This window comes from Castor canadensis, chromosome 5 (genome assembly GCF_047511655.1).
Source record: "Castor canadensis chromosome 5, mCasCan1.hap1v2, whole genome shotgun sequence".
Taxonomy (NCBI): Eukaryota; Metazoa; Chordata; class Mammalia; order Rodentia; family Castoridae; genus Castor; species Castor canadensis.
In genome coordinates, this window is record NC_133390.1 from 81890516 (window position 1) to 81910251 (window position 19736).

The window sequence follows — 19736 nt, forward strand, 5'->3', positions numbered from 1 at the left end:
CATGCGGTATCAGCTCTAAATAGTAAACAGGGTATACCATTTCAGATTCCGTGAAGTACAGCTTTAAATAGATTTGGTTTGGAAATGGGACAGGGAACACACTGCAGTTGGTGAATCAACGTCGAAAGCTGAGAAAAACAATGATTACACTCATTAAGTGGGTACCTGTTGACACATCTACTATCAAGTCTAATTATTTACTTAAACTGTTATTCTTTCTTCATTGCTGCCACCGATACCAATTATTACCACAAGATTATTTTAAATTTTTACAGCCTGCCCCAAGAATATTTACTCTCTACCTTTCAGAGGTTATATGAGAAGTTTTTATCCTTCCCTTCCCAATAGCCCCCATTTCCAAAACACAGAGATTAGATTCATAGATAAGTAGACAGAAACAGACAGACAGATAGATAGATACACAGCCAGATAAACTTCCTCATTTTCTATAACAATCTGTGTGATCTTTCAAAGCTGTATTAAAACATATCCTTGTAGATTCAAGATGGATTTCATTGGGGGAAAAAGACACAGTTAACTACTTTTCAGAGCTGATTCTATCAGCATTTAACAACTGGAATCTGAGGGAAGGATATGGCAACCGCAGTTTCTGAATGAGCAAGTTAGATCTCTGCCTCCAAGTGCTATCAAAAAAATATACCAGGATGCCTACAGGACATTCTTTTCTGATATGTTTAACCTTGGAAATAATACATTAAAAAGGAGTTTTTTTCAGGGACATTTTATGGAATAAAGTGACACTAAGGATGGACAAAAAACATTCTTTTATCTTTGCCTGTACCTTTTTCTTTAAAAAAAAAAAAAAAAGGTCCTCTTGTAAGAATGAGAAAAAAAAATCTAGCCAGGTGTGGGGGTCACACTTACAATCCCAGCTAATCTGTAGGTGGTGGCAAGAAAACCAAGAAGTTCAAGGCCAGTCCAGGCAGAGGTAGCAAGGCCCTATCTCAAAAACAAAATAAAACAAAGGTCTATGGCATAACTCAAGTGGTATAGTGACTGCCTAGCAAGTGTGAGAACCTGGGTTCAATCCCCAGTATCAGACAGAGATAGGGAGGGAAGGAGGTACAGACAGAGAAAAGGAGTGGCAGAGGGAAGAGAGAGGGAGGGGGGGAGAGGGACAGAGAGAGAGAGAGAAAGAGAGTTTGAAATCTAAATAACTCAAGTGGCTAATAGGTCTGATTAAAGATTAAATTATACAAGTTTCTCAGTCCATATGTCACCCACCTGTTTGTCCATGACATGTTCTTATTTAATATATTTGATAAATACTAGGTTTGAAAATTGCATTATCCTGCACCATAATTTCTACCCAACCCGAAACTGCTAAATCCTACAAATGTGGGGCACCACCAACCATCTTCAGTTTTTTCAAAGGTCTATGCAATTGAAGTCATGTTTGCAGTTCATGATCATAGAAATAATAAATCAAAAGAATAAATAAAACATTCTGCCAAAAAGTGTTTCTAGTACCTTAAACTATACTATCAAATATTCTTAAAAGTTTTATTTCTATGAGACCTGCAGTTAGGATCATCATATTGAGTATTTCACTTGTGGCTAGGACTTCCAAAAGATTACAAAGAGCACCACATGGTTTCACTAGGAGGTACAGATCTTAACAGATTAGATGCAAGAGATAAAAATCACATTTTATAAATTTTACAACTACAATGATTCTTTATCCCCCCCCCCCCACACACACACACACACTAGCCTCTACCTTCTTGATTAAATCACAATGAATGTAATTCTCTGTCAAGGCCTATCATCTTTGCACTGGTCTCCCAGGAGAGTGGCACACAGATACAATGGGTCATGGGTTTCAAAAGACTCTGATTCACTTTCTGTGTTCTTGTGATTTTCTTTTTCCATTGAAACCTTGGACTGCATTTTTTGAGATGATTTGTTGGGTAGATAAGAAACAATGAGTACTCCTACTAGTATTCTTTGGTCCCTTCATTTCAAAATAAATCAGACAGCATAATATAATGAAAAATGCATTCAATGAAGGATGGAGAAACTAGGCAGAAAGTCCTCCTTCCATGTAATAGCTGCTGATATAATAAAATAACATCCTACCTATTATATATTATAGATGTAAAAAATAATCATTAAATCTGAATCTTCTGCATTTCCTCAATTTCCATGCTTTTCATATTAAATTTTAATAGACAGCGTGAGCTTATTCAAATTATACTGTACACAGCTTTGGAATTATCACAATAAAATCCCCTTGTATCATTAATATACTCTAACTCAAAAATAAAATAAAATTTTGAAAAGTGGTTGAAATTGAAAGGGGAAATTAAGTCAAGAAGATATAAATGGAGGGCAGTTTACTGACTTGGGTATTTTTCAGGTTTTGTTGCTTACAAAATACCTTTGTGTATCTTCTATTTAGAGTAAAATCAACCTTAAACATTATTGGCTCAGATGCTTATTAGCACTGCATAAACAAGAAGACACCAATCATCTCTTACCTCAGGTAGCCGACTCTTACAATGGACAGAGAACGCAAGGTTCAGCCAACTCAAATGCTAGTGCCTATAAATGAAATAGGTAGAAGTTACTCTTAGGCACTAATTCAAATATTATTAATAATCATAGCCTCCTGTTTCTATGCAGCAGTTCCTTGTTTTGTAAAATATTTCCATATTCATTGTCTCTTTTCTCCCCACAGCAAACTAATGAAGGAGGATGGAGTTATTCTACTCATAAATGAGGGAAACACAATGTCAGAGAAGGAAGGAAAGGATGAGAAGGGATTTAACCCATTTCTTGTGATTATCTTCTCAAACATACCATGTAAAATGCTATGTTTTTTACATTGCATTTTTGTCCTCATTTTACAGTTGTCGAAACTGATGTTCAGAAAAGGTAAATAACTTGCTCAAAATTACACAGTACAATAGGTGGCAAAGCATAAGTTTGGTACCAGGGGCTCTGTGACTGGTCCAGTGAACTTCCACCTTAGCTTCTCCTAGGTTATTAGGATGAGAAAACAAAAACAACTTATAGACTTGGTCCATGTGGTTTGGTAGAGGGGAGAATAATAATATAAAACCAACTATATGACTGACAATAAGGAAGCAGGAAAAGCACATGGGATTTAGAAATCAGTCCCAGTTGTCCTCCTCATATCATTGTTCTGAGGCAAGTTACTTCAACTCTCTGAGCATCAATTTCCTCATATCTAAATGAAGAGTAAAATATCTAATTCGTAGCTAAAATGGCCTTAAGTTAAATTTTCAGGGAAGATTTTCCTCCATTCTTCTATATCTATAGAGGTCATACACAAAATGATAGCTATAATAGACAAAATGATAACATTTCTTTCCATGAACCCATGTTTATATGATCAAAGGATGATGTTACAAGCACATAAGCACACACGCTAGAGAATATCTCCAGGTTGGACATTTCTGTGACTCCATGGGTCCACAGTTTTAAAACACCACATTTATCTATGTCAATCTCACTTGACCTTAACTAACAACAAATACCATAAAGTCCTTTTGTTCTGAAAGATAAGGCATCAAAAAAAAAAAAAAGAACCAAGTGTCCCCTCCATGCCTTTAATCAAGAGTCACAACTTTAAGTAGACCTACTGATGAATCACACATCATTTTAAAATTTGTGCCTATAATCACACCTTAGGTTCAGAAAGATGGAACTTTCAACAGCACTGCAAGAACACAGAAAATTTGTTTTAATATTATATAGATTTATTAAAAACTAGGAAGTTTTATTAAGATGCCCAACTTTCATAAAGGATGTAAACCAGATTTAGAATTGAACATAGTTGATAAGACACCCAGCAAGTAACTTCTTATCTACAAAGAAAGTCAAAATCTTAATCATCTTTTAACATCATACTTTATTTTATAGTTTGGAAAATATTCGCTGGTCATTTTGTCTCAAATCATCATTATTATAATTACGAGGAGACCATACTAGTCTAATTTTATAAACATAGAAACCAAACTTCAAAGATCATAAGATAAACATGGAACAGATGAAAAATTCAACCTTGTACTCTGATACCAAACCTGTATATACCCTTCTCTAGCTTCCCAATTGGGAGCAGGTTATTTGGACAAAGTAACTTAATAACTTCAGGAAATGGAGAACAAATATGTAACAAAACTCAAAACACTGAACCACATTTAGTTTTGGGTTTTGCCTCACTAGCAAGTGAAAGGAAAGAGAGAAGGGTTCATATCTGTGGTCTAAATGGAAGGCAACACATTATTAAGAGGAGACAGTATAGTTTGATACAGGGTTACCATAAGCACTTTCTCAGATTTCTCCAGTAAAGTTTCAAAGATGCAACACTAGGCAAAGTGTTGACACGCAAGCCATGAAACAAGAATCTGCACCAGTGTGCTTTCATGCAAAATCCTTCATCAATAAGTGTCAACATAGGCAGTGGAAAAGTTAAAGCCTTCTAGCTATGAAGTTCACCAGTCCTCTTCGCATAGTTTAAATGTCATGTGTCCTCAGCAGCTTCTGGGTGTTTCATAATATAATGTAGTTCACCATAACCCATAAAGACATGTGGGACAACTGACAAATTTCATGCTAGCCTCTTGTAATAAAGCCAGATATCCCTGGCTGCCTCTGTGTATTTTAGGACTGCTGACCCAGAATCTGGCATGGCTGCATCTTTTTCAAACCATCTTTCCTCTCCCAAGAAAAATGCTCTCACCTTCAGAAGCAATTTCAGCCAAAAATAATCTGTAAAAATCAAGCTCAAACTTGCAAAACTTCAACAAATTAGAATCTATGCAAGCAAGATTCACCAAATCTAGTTGAAACCACTATCTATAGGATTATTAGTAAATTCTGCTGTAATTTGAAAAAAAAAAATAGGACACAATACATGAAACCAGAGGTGGGGGCAATAAAGAGAAGCAAGAAAAATGACAGGGAATAAGGAAAAAACAGAAAAGGAAAGACAAGAGCATGGAAAGAACAGAGAGACACGTTTCAACAGGTTTTTCACCTATGGCATCTTGACTCTACCATTGCTCCCAAAGAACAATTTTAAGCAACATAACCCTACAATAATGATCCTACAATTATGAAAAAAAAATCCTAACTAGCATCAGACCAGCATACTGCTCATACCCAATGAGCCTTATAAAAACTCCCACTAAAGACAATAAACTGGTATCTCTTACGCTGTATTGTCCCAGGTATTCTTTCTGAGCATTGTAAAAAGAACAATGGAATAGAAAATTGAAGACATGAGTTCTGGTTTTAGCCATATAATTCACAAGTCTTTTCACTAGGAGCTATATGAAATACACATTTTTGTGCTTCTCTTTTCATAGGTCTTTACCTTAGTCACTGCTGAGCACTGTGAAAAGACCAAGAATTGTTTTGTCTACATTTTGTTCATTGTGATAAATTTCATATGCCAAAAAAGGTTATTTATAGTTTGTTTAAGTTAAGTAATGTTATAATTTAAACATGGAAATCTATCCCAGAAGCAATTAGATTTGGACAAAGACAGACAGACTAGGGAAAGTCCACTCCAATCTTCAAATTCCACATGAAGAGCATTTTTAAATGCACTCTATCACCTGCGACCTTAAGATACTTATCAAGAATACAACATATTCCATAACTTATGAATGATTTGGTTGTCTCATTAAAGTAATGTTTGTCAGTATTTAATTGCTTCCCTCCCTGATTTTAATTTCCTCACCTGTCAGCATCGATCAGAGGCACTGAAATCATCTGACACATTGGCTGATTGTGTTGAAATTAATCAGATTTTTAAAAAGTAAACTGCTTTGGCCTAAAGGTGATACAAAACTTCTTAAAGTGAATTTATAAGGGTTCTATCAATGAAACTTGTAATCTACAGATTAAATAAGAGACTTTAGGTATCCTGAGTAGATATGTAAGTTGCTTTCAAGCCTCTAGAATTAAACTTTAAAACAGCAATACATAAAAAAAATAATAATAGTATAGTACTTGCCAACAGACACTTTGGAGCAAAGGAGAAAAATGTGAACTTTTCTTAGAAAATTTGGGAAACAGGTAAGAATCAATTAATTAAGCCGAACTCACCTTGAATAAAGTATCTGATAATCTGGTCACTCAATAGTTATATTTTACATTGATAATTGTCATCAGCTGTATACATATGCTTTCACACAGATAAATGATTTTATTCTTCACTGAAACCCAGTATGGTGCAATTGGTGTTATTATTAGTAGCAGTAGGGACAAAGCTAAGGCACAGAGCAATAAAGGGGCTCTTTCCCAGATATCTAGTGAGGGAGCAAACCTGGTCTTATGGTCTAAATAAATCCAGACAATACAGCATGATCACTTTGGAAAGGAGGAAAAAATTGCTAATCCTCTATACATAATTATTCAGTGATAATTCTTGTGATAATATCTATCAGAAACAGTGCTTAAGATACTCACACAGGAAACTGTCAAGCACTAAACTCTTTTACAAGAAGTAAATTAAATAATAAGTAGAGAAATACTGTGTAATATGTCCTAGCATCATGAGTTTATTTTGATGCATTAATTTTGTTAGTCCTCTTTGGAAATACATCAATAAACACTAATGTAGTAATTGGGTCCCAAAGCCAGCTCATAATCTGAAGGCACCTCTCTTTGAGTTACTACGCCAATCCTGAGGCTCCTATATTGATCAGAAGAATGCAAACTGCTTGACACATCCACTGAGTAACAAATACAGTGTAGAAATTGATTCTCACAAAAATAGCTTTATGACCAAACAGAACAAAACCCTAGCACAGGTGATATCTATCAAGTAGACTGAATAGATATCACCTACTCAATGATAAGTGTCTCCCCTGATGTGAAACTTTTGGAAACCCAAAGAAGTTTGGTGAAATAAACTTTCTCAAGACTACCATAATATCTACTTGAACATGTATGATACTGAAATTGCCTCACTGGTTTATTACTTTTATTTGATCGCACTTCTTTAAGAGCTGTACTTTGACTAATTCAGTTTCATGAATCCAAACTCCAAGTCCAGAATTTAGTACTTCATAAAAACTTTTTTTAAAAAAGAAGAAAAAGAAAAAGAAAGGGAAGGGAGGAACAAAAGGAGGAAGGGAGGGAGGGCAAATAAACAAGGTGTTTCATGTGTAACTCATGTAACAACTATCTTGAAACATGTCATATAAGATGACTTCAGTAAATGTTTTTAATTGAAGTTCATTGAACGTTTAAATTTTTCTTCTTTTTTTTCTTTTTTTTGTACTGCTGGGGATTGAATTCAAGACCTCACACTTGCTCTACCACTTGAGCCACTCTACCAGCCCTTTTCACTTTGGTGTTGAGATAGCATCTTACTTTATGCTTACACTTGCCTGGACCATGATCTTGCCTGGACTATGATAGGCTTCCATTCAGAGCTGGAGTGATAGGCACATGCTACCACACCCAGCTATTGGTTGAGACAGGAGGGTGGCAAACTTTTTGCTGGGGCTGTCCTCAAATGTCATCCTCCTGATCTCTGCCTCCTAAATGGATAGGATTACAGGCATGAACCACCATGCCCAGCCATGAACATTTACTTATTTTGAAAAGGTATTGTACAACTAAATGTTTCTAAGAAACCCACAAAGTATTGTTCTTAAAGGGAGAGAGGAAGGAAGAGGGTTAAGGGAATATAATAAGGAGAATGAACTTACTCAAAAAACACCATATGTATATATAGAATTTTTACATGACACTAATGAATCCTAAATAAAATTCTAAAAAATGATTCTAAATATTATTGACTATAAAGTGAGGAGTCAATAATGTGAGGAGTGAAGTACCCTGCAAAGGGCCAGTCAACATTAACCCTTGAGAAGGCTGAACAAATGTTTTTCACAGGAAGACTAATTAAAGCTGAACTTGTAAAAGCTGAAAAAAATTCATGTAAAGGAAATCAATATTTTTCAGGAAAACTAAGTTACGTTCTAGTTACAGTTAAACGTAAAGATGACAGGTATTTTTACATAAGTATAAGGGAGGGAAATGAGGAGGAAGGAGTTCTTGAAATAATGAGTTCTAAAAACCAACTGCATATATATAATCATGAGATAGATGTAACACAAACTAATTCAGCAAAGCGGTGAATTGTACGTATGGCAGTACACACCTACAATCCCAGAATTTGGGAGGCAGAGGCAGGAGGATTATGAGTTCCAGGTCAGCTTGGGCTACATAGTAAATGCAGGGCAAGATCCTGTCTCAAAAAAAATAATAATCCAGCTAAAAATAATATGTTTAATACAGTGCTTACCAGAGTTGGGGTTTCTGGAGGAAAATATAGGAAATGGGAGATGTAAGTCAAAAGATACACAGTAGCAAATATGCAGGATGAACAAATCCTAAAGTCTAACTTGCAATATGAGGACTATATATTTGCTTTGGCACATGAGGAAAAAAATAAGTGACTAAATAGGACAACAGTATGTCAATTTGTCCGGGTATAACAACTGTTTTACTATGTATATTTCCTTTCATACTTTATATCTTCAATATAAATACAATTTTTAAAAGCCAACATGAACATAAAAATTAAAAATAAAGTTGAATTTTCCAAGGTAATATTATATTTCAGTGACTGAGTTAAGCATTTTAGACATATTTATCTTTGCAATTATTCTTGGAAGTCATTACTATCTCCACTTTACATCCAGGGAAGTTGAAACTGAGAAAGATTAAGTCATCTACTCAAGTTCACACATACGTAAGGCACTAGAATTCATATCCCAGGTTTTGGGCCTATAACTTGTAGTAGTCCTACTATATTACCAGAAAACAAAAGTTGCCTTGAAGGAGGCCCCAGAGTTGGATGTCATGATAGAAATCTAGAAAGCAATGTAAAAAATGGAGAAAGGAGAAAAATATAAGCATCCAAAGCTTATGCGATATAAGCAGCAAGGCAATGTTTGCAGAAGAATGGAGGCAGATGGGGGAATTACATCTATCTTCAAGAACCTAAGGGCATGTCATGTGAGAGCCATGTTGTACTTTTTCAAATATGCAATACTAGAAATATAAAGACCAGAATGATAGAAAATTCAATTTCAGAGCAATACAATGGACAACTTTAAAAATGAAGCTGTCTAGCTCTAGAACAAACTGCTTCACAAAGAGCTGGAAGTGTCCAAGCAAAGGCCAAATGGCCATCTGTCAGAGAAGGCATGTACAGCATCCTGACCACGGGAGGGAGTCTGCAGTAAAAGATGGGCATTGCAATTCTGTATCTCAGAAGCTCAGACACCCAAAAGTGGGAGGAAAACAACAGCTCAGATCCCTAGATAAAATTTTGAAGGATACCCTCTAAAGAAAAAGACCCCTCAGTAAAAGCCATTCAATACATCCACAGGACTCCTATGATTCACTAAGAATGAGCGAGCCCCCACTCCACTCCCTTATTTCTCAAATGAACAATGCATGTTACAAAAATCACAGGAGGAGCAGAAAACACATTTGACAGAGTTCAATCAGCTACCAGCAGGCAATGGGAAAAGTAAGTCGCCAAAGTCACTGAATTGGAGAGGTGCTAATTCACAAAGGTAACCAACCTAAGGTTAAGTCAGATCACACTTCAGGGTAGCCAGGACTGACAAGTAAGAAAAATCAGGAAGAAGCTAATAAAGACAGCTTGATACCAAAAGTTCACAGGTGGGGGAAAGCAACTGAATGTTGGATAAGAAGTAGGAAAAAAAAAACAAGGTCTTGCAAAAGAACATCTAATTCATTTCAAAATGAGAACAATACATTTGAGAATTTAAAAGCCGTCTTTAACACTTACCAAGTTTACTCATAAATGTTCGTACACAGTCGCACCCGAAACACCCAGCTCCCCAGAAATGCTGCTCTAAAACAGAGGGTAGGTGTTAAAGGGAACATGTAATATCAGGATCCAGTTCTATTGACATTCCCAGTATTCCTTATTATAATTGCACAATCTGAATAGCTTTTACTAAGGAAAACACATAAAGATCACATAAAATATTACACATAATCAAAAGCAAAGATCTCCCTCCTGAAGGAAAGGAGAAGAGAGAGAAAATAAGAATGAGAAAGCAAGAAAGCAAGGGGAGGGGAGAAGGAGAGAGAGAGAGAAAGAAAGAAAGGGGGGCGGGATTTTGAATGTTACATCCCAAAGAAAAGTTAAATGGTTGAAATGATAGAAATGCCAATATCCTGACCAGGTCATTACACATTTGCATACAAGTATCAAAATATCACATTGTACCCCACAAATTTGTACAATTATTATGAGCCAATTAAAAGTAAAATACAATATGCTGGGAGCATAACTCAGTAGGAGAACACTTTATTGCCAATAACAAAATGCAAGTTTTAAAGTGAAAATCAGAATTCTGGAAACAACATATACTGCTCTGCACTTGGCATCTTTCTAGTACTTCAAATACTTTTTTGATGAAACTAGTGGTAAAAATTAATTAAGAGGACTTTTTAAATCTGGAATGAAATGTTTAAAGTTTTGGAAGGTCTGTATAACTCAGTGAACATTTATTTTCTAAATAACCAGTGTGCGATGTTACAAAATCACAGCAGGAAACCCAATCACATGATCAGATCAGGATATAAGACCAGAAGATTTCAATACAACTGAGTCTTAAAATCTCATTAATATGACTTCAGATTCTACATTAGAATGAACCTTTTAAAAACTCCCAAGTTTTAGTAATTGCCAAGACTGACTGTTGAGTTTTGGTTTACTATCAAAGAAGAAAACTACATCCTTCTTTCCATCCTCTTTCTTTGCAAACTTGAATCATAAAAAAAAAAAAAATCACAACAAATTAAATGCAAAATCCAGAAACTACATATTTATTAATTTATTTTTAAAACACGCTTATGTTTATATAGGTATTTTTCAATAAAATATATCCATCTAAATAAAAGGTTGTTTTTTAAAAGTCTAAAGGAATCCAGAGATAGAACCATGGGACTAGATGGGATTTATGCTCCCTTCGTGCCCAATACTAATCTTCATGGGTACTAAAACCATAAGGAAAGATAAAAAGTAACTCAGCTCTACTTGCAGTACTGGCCACCTGTTCATCTATATGGAACTGCTACCTCAAGGAGCACAAAAAAATCTGTATGACATCATCACAGAGTAAATAGAACACTGGATAATAAAAAAGTAATCCATTGTGTGCCTTTCATGGGGCAGATACTAGTTAACAGGACACCTGGATCAGAATTCAGCCTCCATTACCCCTCAGAGCATACTCTTGATCAAGATACAAATCTCTCTGAGCCTGCTTCTTTAGTGTAAAGTAAGAATGACAATATGACCTACTTCTTAAGAAATTATGTAGACCCAATGTAATAATCCATTAAAAAGTTTATCATATAGATCATCTGGCATATATTAAACACTCAGTAAGTCTTATCCAATGTCATTAAAACTGAGACATTTTTTACCAAGAAGTTTGTTTACAATGTTCACAAAGCAGGTAAAGACAGTCTATCCACATATTACCAGAGGCTCAAAATGTATCCCAGCTGGACTCAGTTAGATGACAACAGAGAAGTCCATTATTTTATACAATTAATGCACACTAATAATGTGAGAGAGAGACAGAGATTGAGAGATTAAGAAGCAAAATTATCCAAGAATACTGCTTTCTCACCTCAAGAACAGAAGAATCAGTCTTTGGCCAGGAATGAAATCATAGTTCTAATCATGACCCAGAAACTATGTAAGTGCCTAAACTTTGTGAGGTCAAATAAACAAGCAGTTCAAACCCAATATCATTCTCATCACTATGTTAACAGGATAGAGGATAAGGAAATAAGGATTCAAACCAAGTTTCTGATGAGACAAGAGATTAGATTATTCCTTTTCCTTTATTCAGTCAAAAGTCAAAATCATTATACTCTTTATTTCATCTAAAATCCAGAAGGAATTAGGCTGGGAAAAAAATAAGTATGTTTCTCAATCAGAGGTCAGAGCAAAATTAAAAACAAAGACATTCTCATAAGTAGGAAAGAGGAGGGTAGCCCCTTCGTAAATTCTTTAAAATTAGAAATATAATCCTGAGGAGTAGCCATATACACATATACAGACAATTCCATTATAAATACATAAAGGAATTAATCATTAAACTGAGCATATTGGTAAGGCCCAAGTTTACTTGTAATGGAAAAACCAAGTTGCCCCCTAAATTTGATGTTACTTCATCTGCTTTAAGTATAACTACTTCAAATAGCAATCCTTAGGAGCCTGATAAGACTTTAACTGCTGATTTAATAGAATGATGTAAGTTATACTTCTGGAATAATGTATAGAAATGATCATGCCCCCTTAACAGCACTTGGATCTTCAATCAGGAAATTCAATTTTAGCTGCAAAACTATGTTTTGGCAAAAGTGCAATTGAACTCAGTGTACTTGTCACATTTCTAAATATACTCTGGTCACCATGACAACAAGGGAGACTGATGGATTGCTTAAAAGAGTACGGTATATTTAATTGTCAGCATTTTAAACTGACTCAGAAAAATGCTGTGTGATAGGTCTACTCACCATGGTTACTGCTGGCTGAGTCCGTAATAATAAAAGGTTCAAATACGCACATTGCTGATGTGCGCACAAAGAACGTAAAAGTCGGCAGGTCTGATATTTCCAATCATGCCAAACACCAAACTTAAGGCTTCAGAAAGGAATTGTTCTCGTTAAGGTGCCACTCAAGAACTTCTCTATCCAAATTGTCAGATGAATCCCAGGGTTTACATCTGCACCCAGGGCCACTAGAGCAAATCCTAACTCAGATTCCAACACCTGCTTCCTTCTTTTAGGCTAAAGATAAGAAAAACTCAAGGGTATTTTCTCCAGGGACATATCTGGAATAGAGCATGAGAAAGACACTGTGTTCTTTCTTTTTATCTAGATATGATTCCAAATAGTAATCCAAATGGCCCCATCATTTCCTAAACAAGTCTTGTCAATCCTGAGCAAACAAAACTGTGGCAGAGAATATTTTACAGGTTAGGAAAATTGATGCAACAAACAGATGTAGTCCCTGACCTGAAGGAGCCAGCATCCCCAAAACAACAGGAAGACAAAAATAGAAAGAAATAATCCATTAAAAGGAATGAAAGGATCAAAATGAAATGATCCATTTAATAATTTCATTTACTATACACAGCGCCTAGTATATAATAAGCACTCATCAAATCTTCACCATTATTACTATGACTAAGCTATCACTCACCAAACTGTTTTCAATGTGTGTAAGAAAACAAAAACATACTGATCATGCAATTCGGAGAACCCTATGGACTATATTAAAAAGGTAATGGGAGAAAATGCTATGAGAGGCTGTGCTACTTTACCTAAAGATTAGGAAAGGTCTCTATAAAAATATGAGCTGATCTCTGCATCATGATGCCAAACCATTTTTGTATAAAAGCAGAGGAAGATTGGGTGAGAACGAACTTGGTTTATATAATGGGCCAAAGTAAGGGCAGTATATCTATAGCTTACTAAGTAAAGTAATGAGGGGTGTGAGATAACCCATCTCACAGGGGTTTGCCAGCTACAAAAAGGACTTTCAAATGATTCTAGACACCACAGAAGCCACTCTAAGGGTGGCAAGGGGGTATTTGATATGATCCTATCAACAGTTTTTGAAGATCTTCCCATGTGGTGAGGAGCACAGCCATAAGGAGAAAGGATAAAAGCATGGAGACCATTACAAAGAGTCTGTTACCACAGTCAGGGTAATGGATGGTAACTTAGGTTGAGATAGATACAAAAAAAGGAGTGAGAGCAATCAGAATCAGGAAATGTTTTGGAAACAGAACAAACACACACTGGCCAAGCACATCTTCTGAGCAAAAGGGTGGTAAATGGAGTCAGACAGAGGCCCTACACAGTGGAGAACCTGAACAGTGATTTAGTGGCTCTGAGTAGGGCTTAAGATGCAACAATTATAGCAAGTTCCCAGGTGATTCTGCTGCTCTGTGACCCACACTCTAACAACTCTCAAGGACAGTCTGGAGGCAGAAATTCAATTAGAGCAGGAGGTGATAAGAGTTTGCCTTAGGGTAATAAAAGGCAGAACACAGAAAAGAGGAAAAATTCAAAAGATGTAGTAAAAAATAAGCTACCGAAAGCTTGAGGACAAATAATCTATGAGTGGAAAGAAAAAAGAAGATGGCAGTATTGATTCTGAGATTTCTTTAACAGAACTGGTCACTAGCAAGAACAACATAGTTTCTATCTATCTAATACAGAGCACTTTCACAACTAATATTTCATGTAATCACAGTCTATCTGTAGAGCCAGAGAAAATGATTACGGGTACAGATAATAATCATAAGAACAACAATACCAGCTATATATTGAGAACTTAATTCTCTGCCAAGCTCATTACAAATAATATTTTCGAATCTGACAATAATCTTATTTTTATTTAACAAGTGACAAACTGATACTCAGGGATATTATTTATGTAGCCCACACAGAATCATTTCTACTCTGAATTCAAACCCTGGGATAGATCCCACATTCCATGATCTCCCTTTTCATTCTGCCTGAGAAGTTGAATTTTTAGGAGAATAAGTTGCTCAATTGAGGCATTCATCCTTAATATTAGGGTTCCCGTCTAATTCAACTAAGCTTCAAGACTACAACTAGCAAAGCTTTATTGACTGTCTCTAATAGCAGTGGAGTGAAGTACTCAAGGTGAACTGGACTGGCTTATAGTCAAGACTGATTTTGTACTCATAGAAATAAACGTGGCTTGGGTGTTTCATGGCCTCTCAAGGTGCTCACGCTCAGATTCACTTCTATCCTTCCATTACAGTGCTTTCCCACAGCCCCGTGTGTACCTTCAATTTTATTCTGCCTTTGCTGCCCAGAAAGTAACTGACTCTCCACACAGTGATGTGTTTGGAGTGAGGATGTGAGAAAGAGGCCCTCATCTGTGAAGATGCACGGTGAACAGTAATAGATATTGACAAGGCATCAACAGATAAGAAAGATGAGCTTAGACATTTCCCCAGCCCAGGAAGTGGCTAAGAAATGAGCCACAAGATCTTCCTTCTAGTCACCCACACTGTTCTTTCCCAAGATGATTCACAGGTATGGCTCCACGGACCTGACAAAGGGGAGCATCTCAGGAAGATGAAAGGATGTTTTTATGCCTGCTCTCTCTTTTTTTTTTTATTTGTTCCTTCTTGAGTAATAACTATTAATTGTGCTATGCGGGCAGTACAGAGATGAGTCTACCGGGAAGCCAGCACAAATCCATCAAGTGCTTTTAGTCCAAGCTTTTTAGAAGCAATTGCTTACCACATTTTCACTGTCCTTTTTCTCACAGCTAGAATTAAAGTGGATTTTACCACACAATCACTCAAATGCCCTTTTCCCCCAAAGTGAAGACAGAGAGGGCTATTGGTCTATGACCAGCAAAATCGCAGACATGTGAAAACACCTATTCATTTAGTGTTTATGAAAACCAAGTATTGGGTCCTGAGACAGGTACCCTATATACATTAACATATGATAACTGTGTAAGGCAGATATTGTCTGAGTTGGACAGATGAATAAATGAATGCTCAGTGGTAAGAAGTTTTTTGTAAAGTAATACAAGTAGAAAATAGCAGAGCCAAGAAGTCAACAGAAGTCTACTCTTAAGCCAACACTTTTTTATTCCCCCCATCAGTGTAGCTGCCCCATACACTTCCAGGAGCAGCCACAATTTCCCATTCAGTTCTACAGGAGAACTGAAACTTCAAATACTACTAAACAGTGAGGGTGTGTATGCATAGAAATAGAGAGGCATCAAGCCATCCTAGATTGTGTAAAGGTTGCCACTAGACAACACAACACACTCTTAACTATTTTGTACCTAGTTTCAGGGGTCATTTAGCATTTGCACCATGCCTATCCTGAAATCATAGAGGCTCTTGAACTTGTTTTGACAAGATAACAACAACACACAAAGCCTATTCCATCACCCAACCATAGGTAATGTACTACAGAAAGAAAAATCAAGATAGTGTACACAATAGAGAACTGAGAGGCTCTGGGTCACAGAATGTCTGCTGATTATAAAATATAACAAAATAAAATAATTGAAGGAAAAGATAATTGATTCCAAGATTAAACTCACTTTTCTATTATTGTCTCCATATCCTCCTATAAACAGAAGTTAGAAAGACTCAAATAGCAGGAAAAAGAACAATAATCTGGACTGGGAATTTTAAGATACATCTGAACAGAGGTGAAAATTAGTATGTATGAGCAGCATTCCTTTCGGTGCCCTTACCCGGAGGAGGTGTGAGGTTAAGCATTTTGAAAGGTTCTGTATTATAAGTTGAGGTGACAGGGACACCTGATGAGAAAGGTAATTAAATCAAGAAGTAAATGAACACTTGGATCAATGTTCCTTAATTTGGTAGCTGCCTTAAGAAAATGAGTTGTCTTGTAAAGGTAGATGTTTCTCTCCTCTGACCATAAATATAGGGCAGTTTCACAAAATTTCCTCTCTTTTAAAAGTTTTTTGGCTTTCCAACGAATGTCAGTTAACTACTTTCTGTGTGTATGTGTGTGGTTTAGGTGGAGAAGGATGGTACAAAGAGAAAAAGACACAAATCCTATTTGCAAAGAGTCCAAAGTCTGGTACCTAAGGCCATGCACAAAATGTTGTGATTTTTTTTTCTGAAGTCAGCAAGTTGTGTTCTCAATTATGAAAATACCAAATGTCAGATTCTTCTCCAGTCCAAGCAATAATATAAAATGAGCCAATTCTTCTGAATCAGACTATTTTTAATGAAAATTATGACTGCTAAAGCTTTCCCTTTTAGTGCCAATATTATTAGAACTCAAAGGAGAATACAAGGTCAACTTACTATGCACTGTATTTTTCCCAGGCTCTAACCCAACACAGTACAACAGAAATATAATATGAGCCACATATGCAATCCGAAAATTTTTAGTAGTCACACTTTAAAAGATAGTAGAAGAAACTTATTTTATAAATATATCCAAAATATTATCCTTTTAACATGTGGCACTAGCCATGTTTCAATTACCCAGAAATAGTGTGCAATAGGTAGTATCTATTGCACTGAACAGAGCATTTCCAACCTCTCCCCATCGTTCACCTCCCAGTCTGTTAACAGAACAAAACATCTTTTGGAGAGAAGGAGACAAACTTTACAATAGTCTTCAAGATGGTACTTTACTCTCCCAATATTGGGGTTTCTCTCAATACTATACCTCAGGACCAAAAGACTCCAAGACACTGTGATAGCAAATGCCAAAGGGAACATAGCTCCATCCTATATGTGAGAATGAGGAAGCACAAAGAGAACCAAGGACTACTGTCAACAAAGTGCAGCTTGCCCACTGTTCCCACAGGAATACCCTTTCTATGAATACATCATATTTAGGACTTGGGATTTTATCCTCAAAACTTTTTTGGCTTGAAACAAGGTTCCTTTTCAAGATCTAGTCCTAAATACTTCCTCTTGATAACACTTCCATGTGTTCTCTGAGAATGGTAATGAATAGGGGGGGAAAACTCAACAAGTGCACAATGCATCAATGCATGAAAATAGTCAGAAAACCTGCCCTCTTCATATCTTCTGGTTTGAACCTATAGATAAAGAAAATCCTGTGCCCTCATCAAATAAAAAAGAGCATTCTCTCACCAGGTTTCCATGGCTCACACCTGTAATCCTAGCTACTTTGGAGGCTGAGGTCAGGAGGATTGCAGTTTGATGCCAGCCTGGTAAATAGCTGACAAACTCCATCTATAAAATAATCAAAGCAAAATGGACTGGAGAAGTGGCTCAAGCAGTAGAGCACCTGCTTTGCAAGCATGAAGCCCGGAGTTCAAACCCCAGTCACACCAAAAAAAAAGCATTCTCTCCATTACACTCCATCACTTCTTCCTGTCTTGAGGATGTTATCTGAGTGGTGAATGGTTGGCACCCATTAAACCCTAGTTACCAAGGCGATGGATCACTGCCAGAAATGAATATGAAAGATGGGCAGGGTCCATGTCTCACTTCTTCGTATTTTATCTAGTGTTCCCCTTTCTATTGGAGACTGGTTTCTGCAGCTGGCCCCAATCTCTGTGTTGTTCACCATGTAACTCAAGTCATCCCTCAGGCGGGCCCAGGATTGTGACTGGAGAGCAGGTCCTGCAAATCCCAACATGGTCTGCAGATCCCAACCACATGTTCTAACTGAGGTTCAGGAGTCATGTGCTTTGGGAGTCTGGGCTCTCCATTATAATAAAGTTAGTTTGAATGTTGAATGTTGTAATGTTAACAGTCCTGGATAACTGGTCTTCTATTAAAACATAAAACAAAACAAACCTAACTGACCACTGCTGAGGTCAATATCACTAGTAGTAAGTCATTTTGAGATCTTGTGCTCTAATATGAATATGTGAGAATACTTCATCTCTGTGATAGCCTTCCCAGAAATCTACAACACAGTTTAATTATGATAAAGCATTAGAGAAACTAAAATTGAGAGACATTCTATAAGATACCTGATCATGACACTTCAAAAGTATCAAGTTCATGGAAAACTGGGAAAGGCTAAGAAATAGTCATAGACAGACAGGAGAAAACTAAGTATTATCCTAAATTGGATCCTGGGACAGACAAAAGGCATTAGTGAAAAAAAGGAGGGAAATATAAGCATATTTTGATAGGTATTAACATTAGAGGAAGCTGGGTGAGAAGTATATAGAAACTCTGTACTACGTGACTCACCAGCATCAACAGGTACATATTACTGGGGTATGAACACTGTCACACTCCTTCCAAACAAACCAAAAAGTTGACACTGAACCATAATAAAAGGCATTTTAGAAAGTATCATCTCAGGTTTTGTTGTTTTATAGTAAATTAAAAGCATTTAATTTAATAAATAAAATCCACTTGATTCCTTTTTTAAAAATATTGCCAAAAACAAGAAAGCTGAATTAAACAATTTTTAAATAAAATAAATAAATGGGTAAGAAAGGCCAACTTTGCCAAAAAAAAATGGTAATTGTAAAATTTTCATTTTTTGCTAATCATTGAAATTCTTAATTTTAGATTTTGAACTATCATTATATACAGAATCATCTTCCCACAGTCCAGCATGGTAGCACATTCCTGTAATCTCAGCACTCAAGGGAGATGAGATAGGAGGATGTCAAGTTCAAGGAAAGCATGGGCTACAAAGTAAGATCTTGTCTCAAAAAAATCATCATCTTCTCATACCTCATTTGAAGGTTTCAAAGTATCAATTGCCCCTGTTTTACGGAAATAAAATCTGCCTCCATCTGTGCTGCTGAGAAGGGAAGAGACTTAGCCAATGCATTTACCGGGCTTTGAGAGATTCAGTGTGCCCATACTTTTTAGTCCCTGTCTGGAGAGTCTGTAAAACTGTTTAAACTACCCTGGGAAAAAAATCCTTGTCAAAGAATCATGGAAATTTATTTTTCAAATTTTTCATTTGAGTTCAGATTTTCTTCAGTTCATGTTACTTGATTCACCAAACCAACCAAAGACCAAGAATAAGGAAAAGTAAAGCCCACCATTTTCCATAGATAGGTAGGTAGAATAAAAGTTAAAATCATCCTTGCTAAGTTGGCTTTTTTTTTAATCCCAGCTTTAGAAAAATGTTTTACCTTCAACAAATGTACTCAGTGTCAC

At 36.2% G+C, this 19736-nt stretch overlaps 1 protein-coding gene across 18 annotated transcripts in view; it reads right to left on the reverse strand.

The window, feature by feature from the left end:
* Lpp (LIM domain containing preferred translocation partner in lipoma) overlaps window positions 1-19736 on the reverse strand; it is a 642244-nt gene that overhangs the window by 478856 nt on the left and 143652 nt on the right. For 12 of the 18 annotated variants that reach the window (XM_074073556.1, XM_074073570.1, XM_074073568.1 and 9 more), the window contains one exon: window positions 2502-2565. The exons of 3 other annotated variants lie outside the window; for them this stretch is intronic. The gene's annotated coding sequence lies outside the window, so the exon portion shown is untranslated. Of the gene's footprint in view, window positions 1-2501; window positions 2566-9835; window positions 9902-19736 lie in introns of all 18 variants that reach the window. 3 more of the 18 variants (XM_074073562.1, XM_074073557.1, XM_074073563.1) reach the window with 2 other exon arrangements.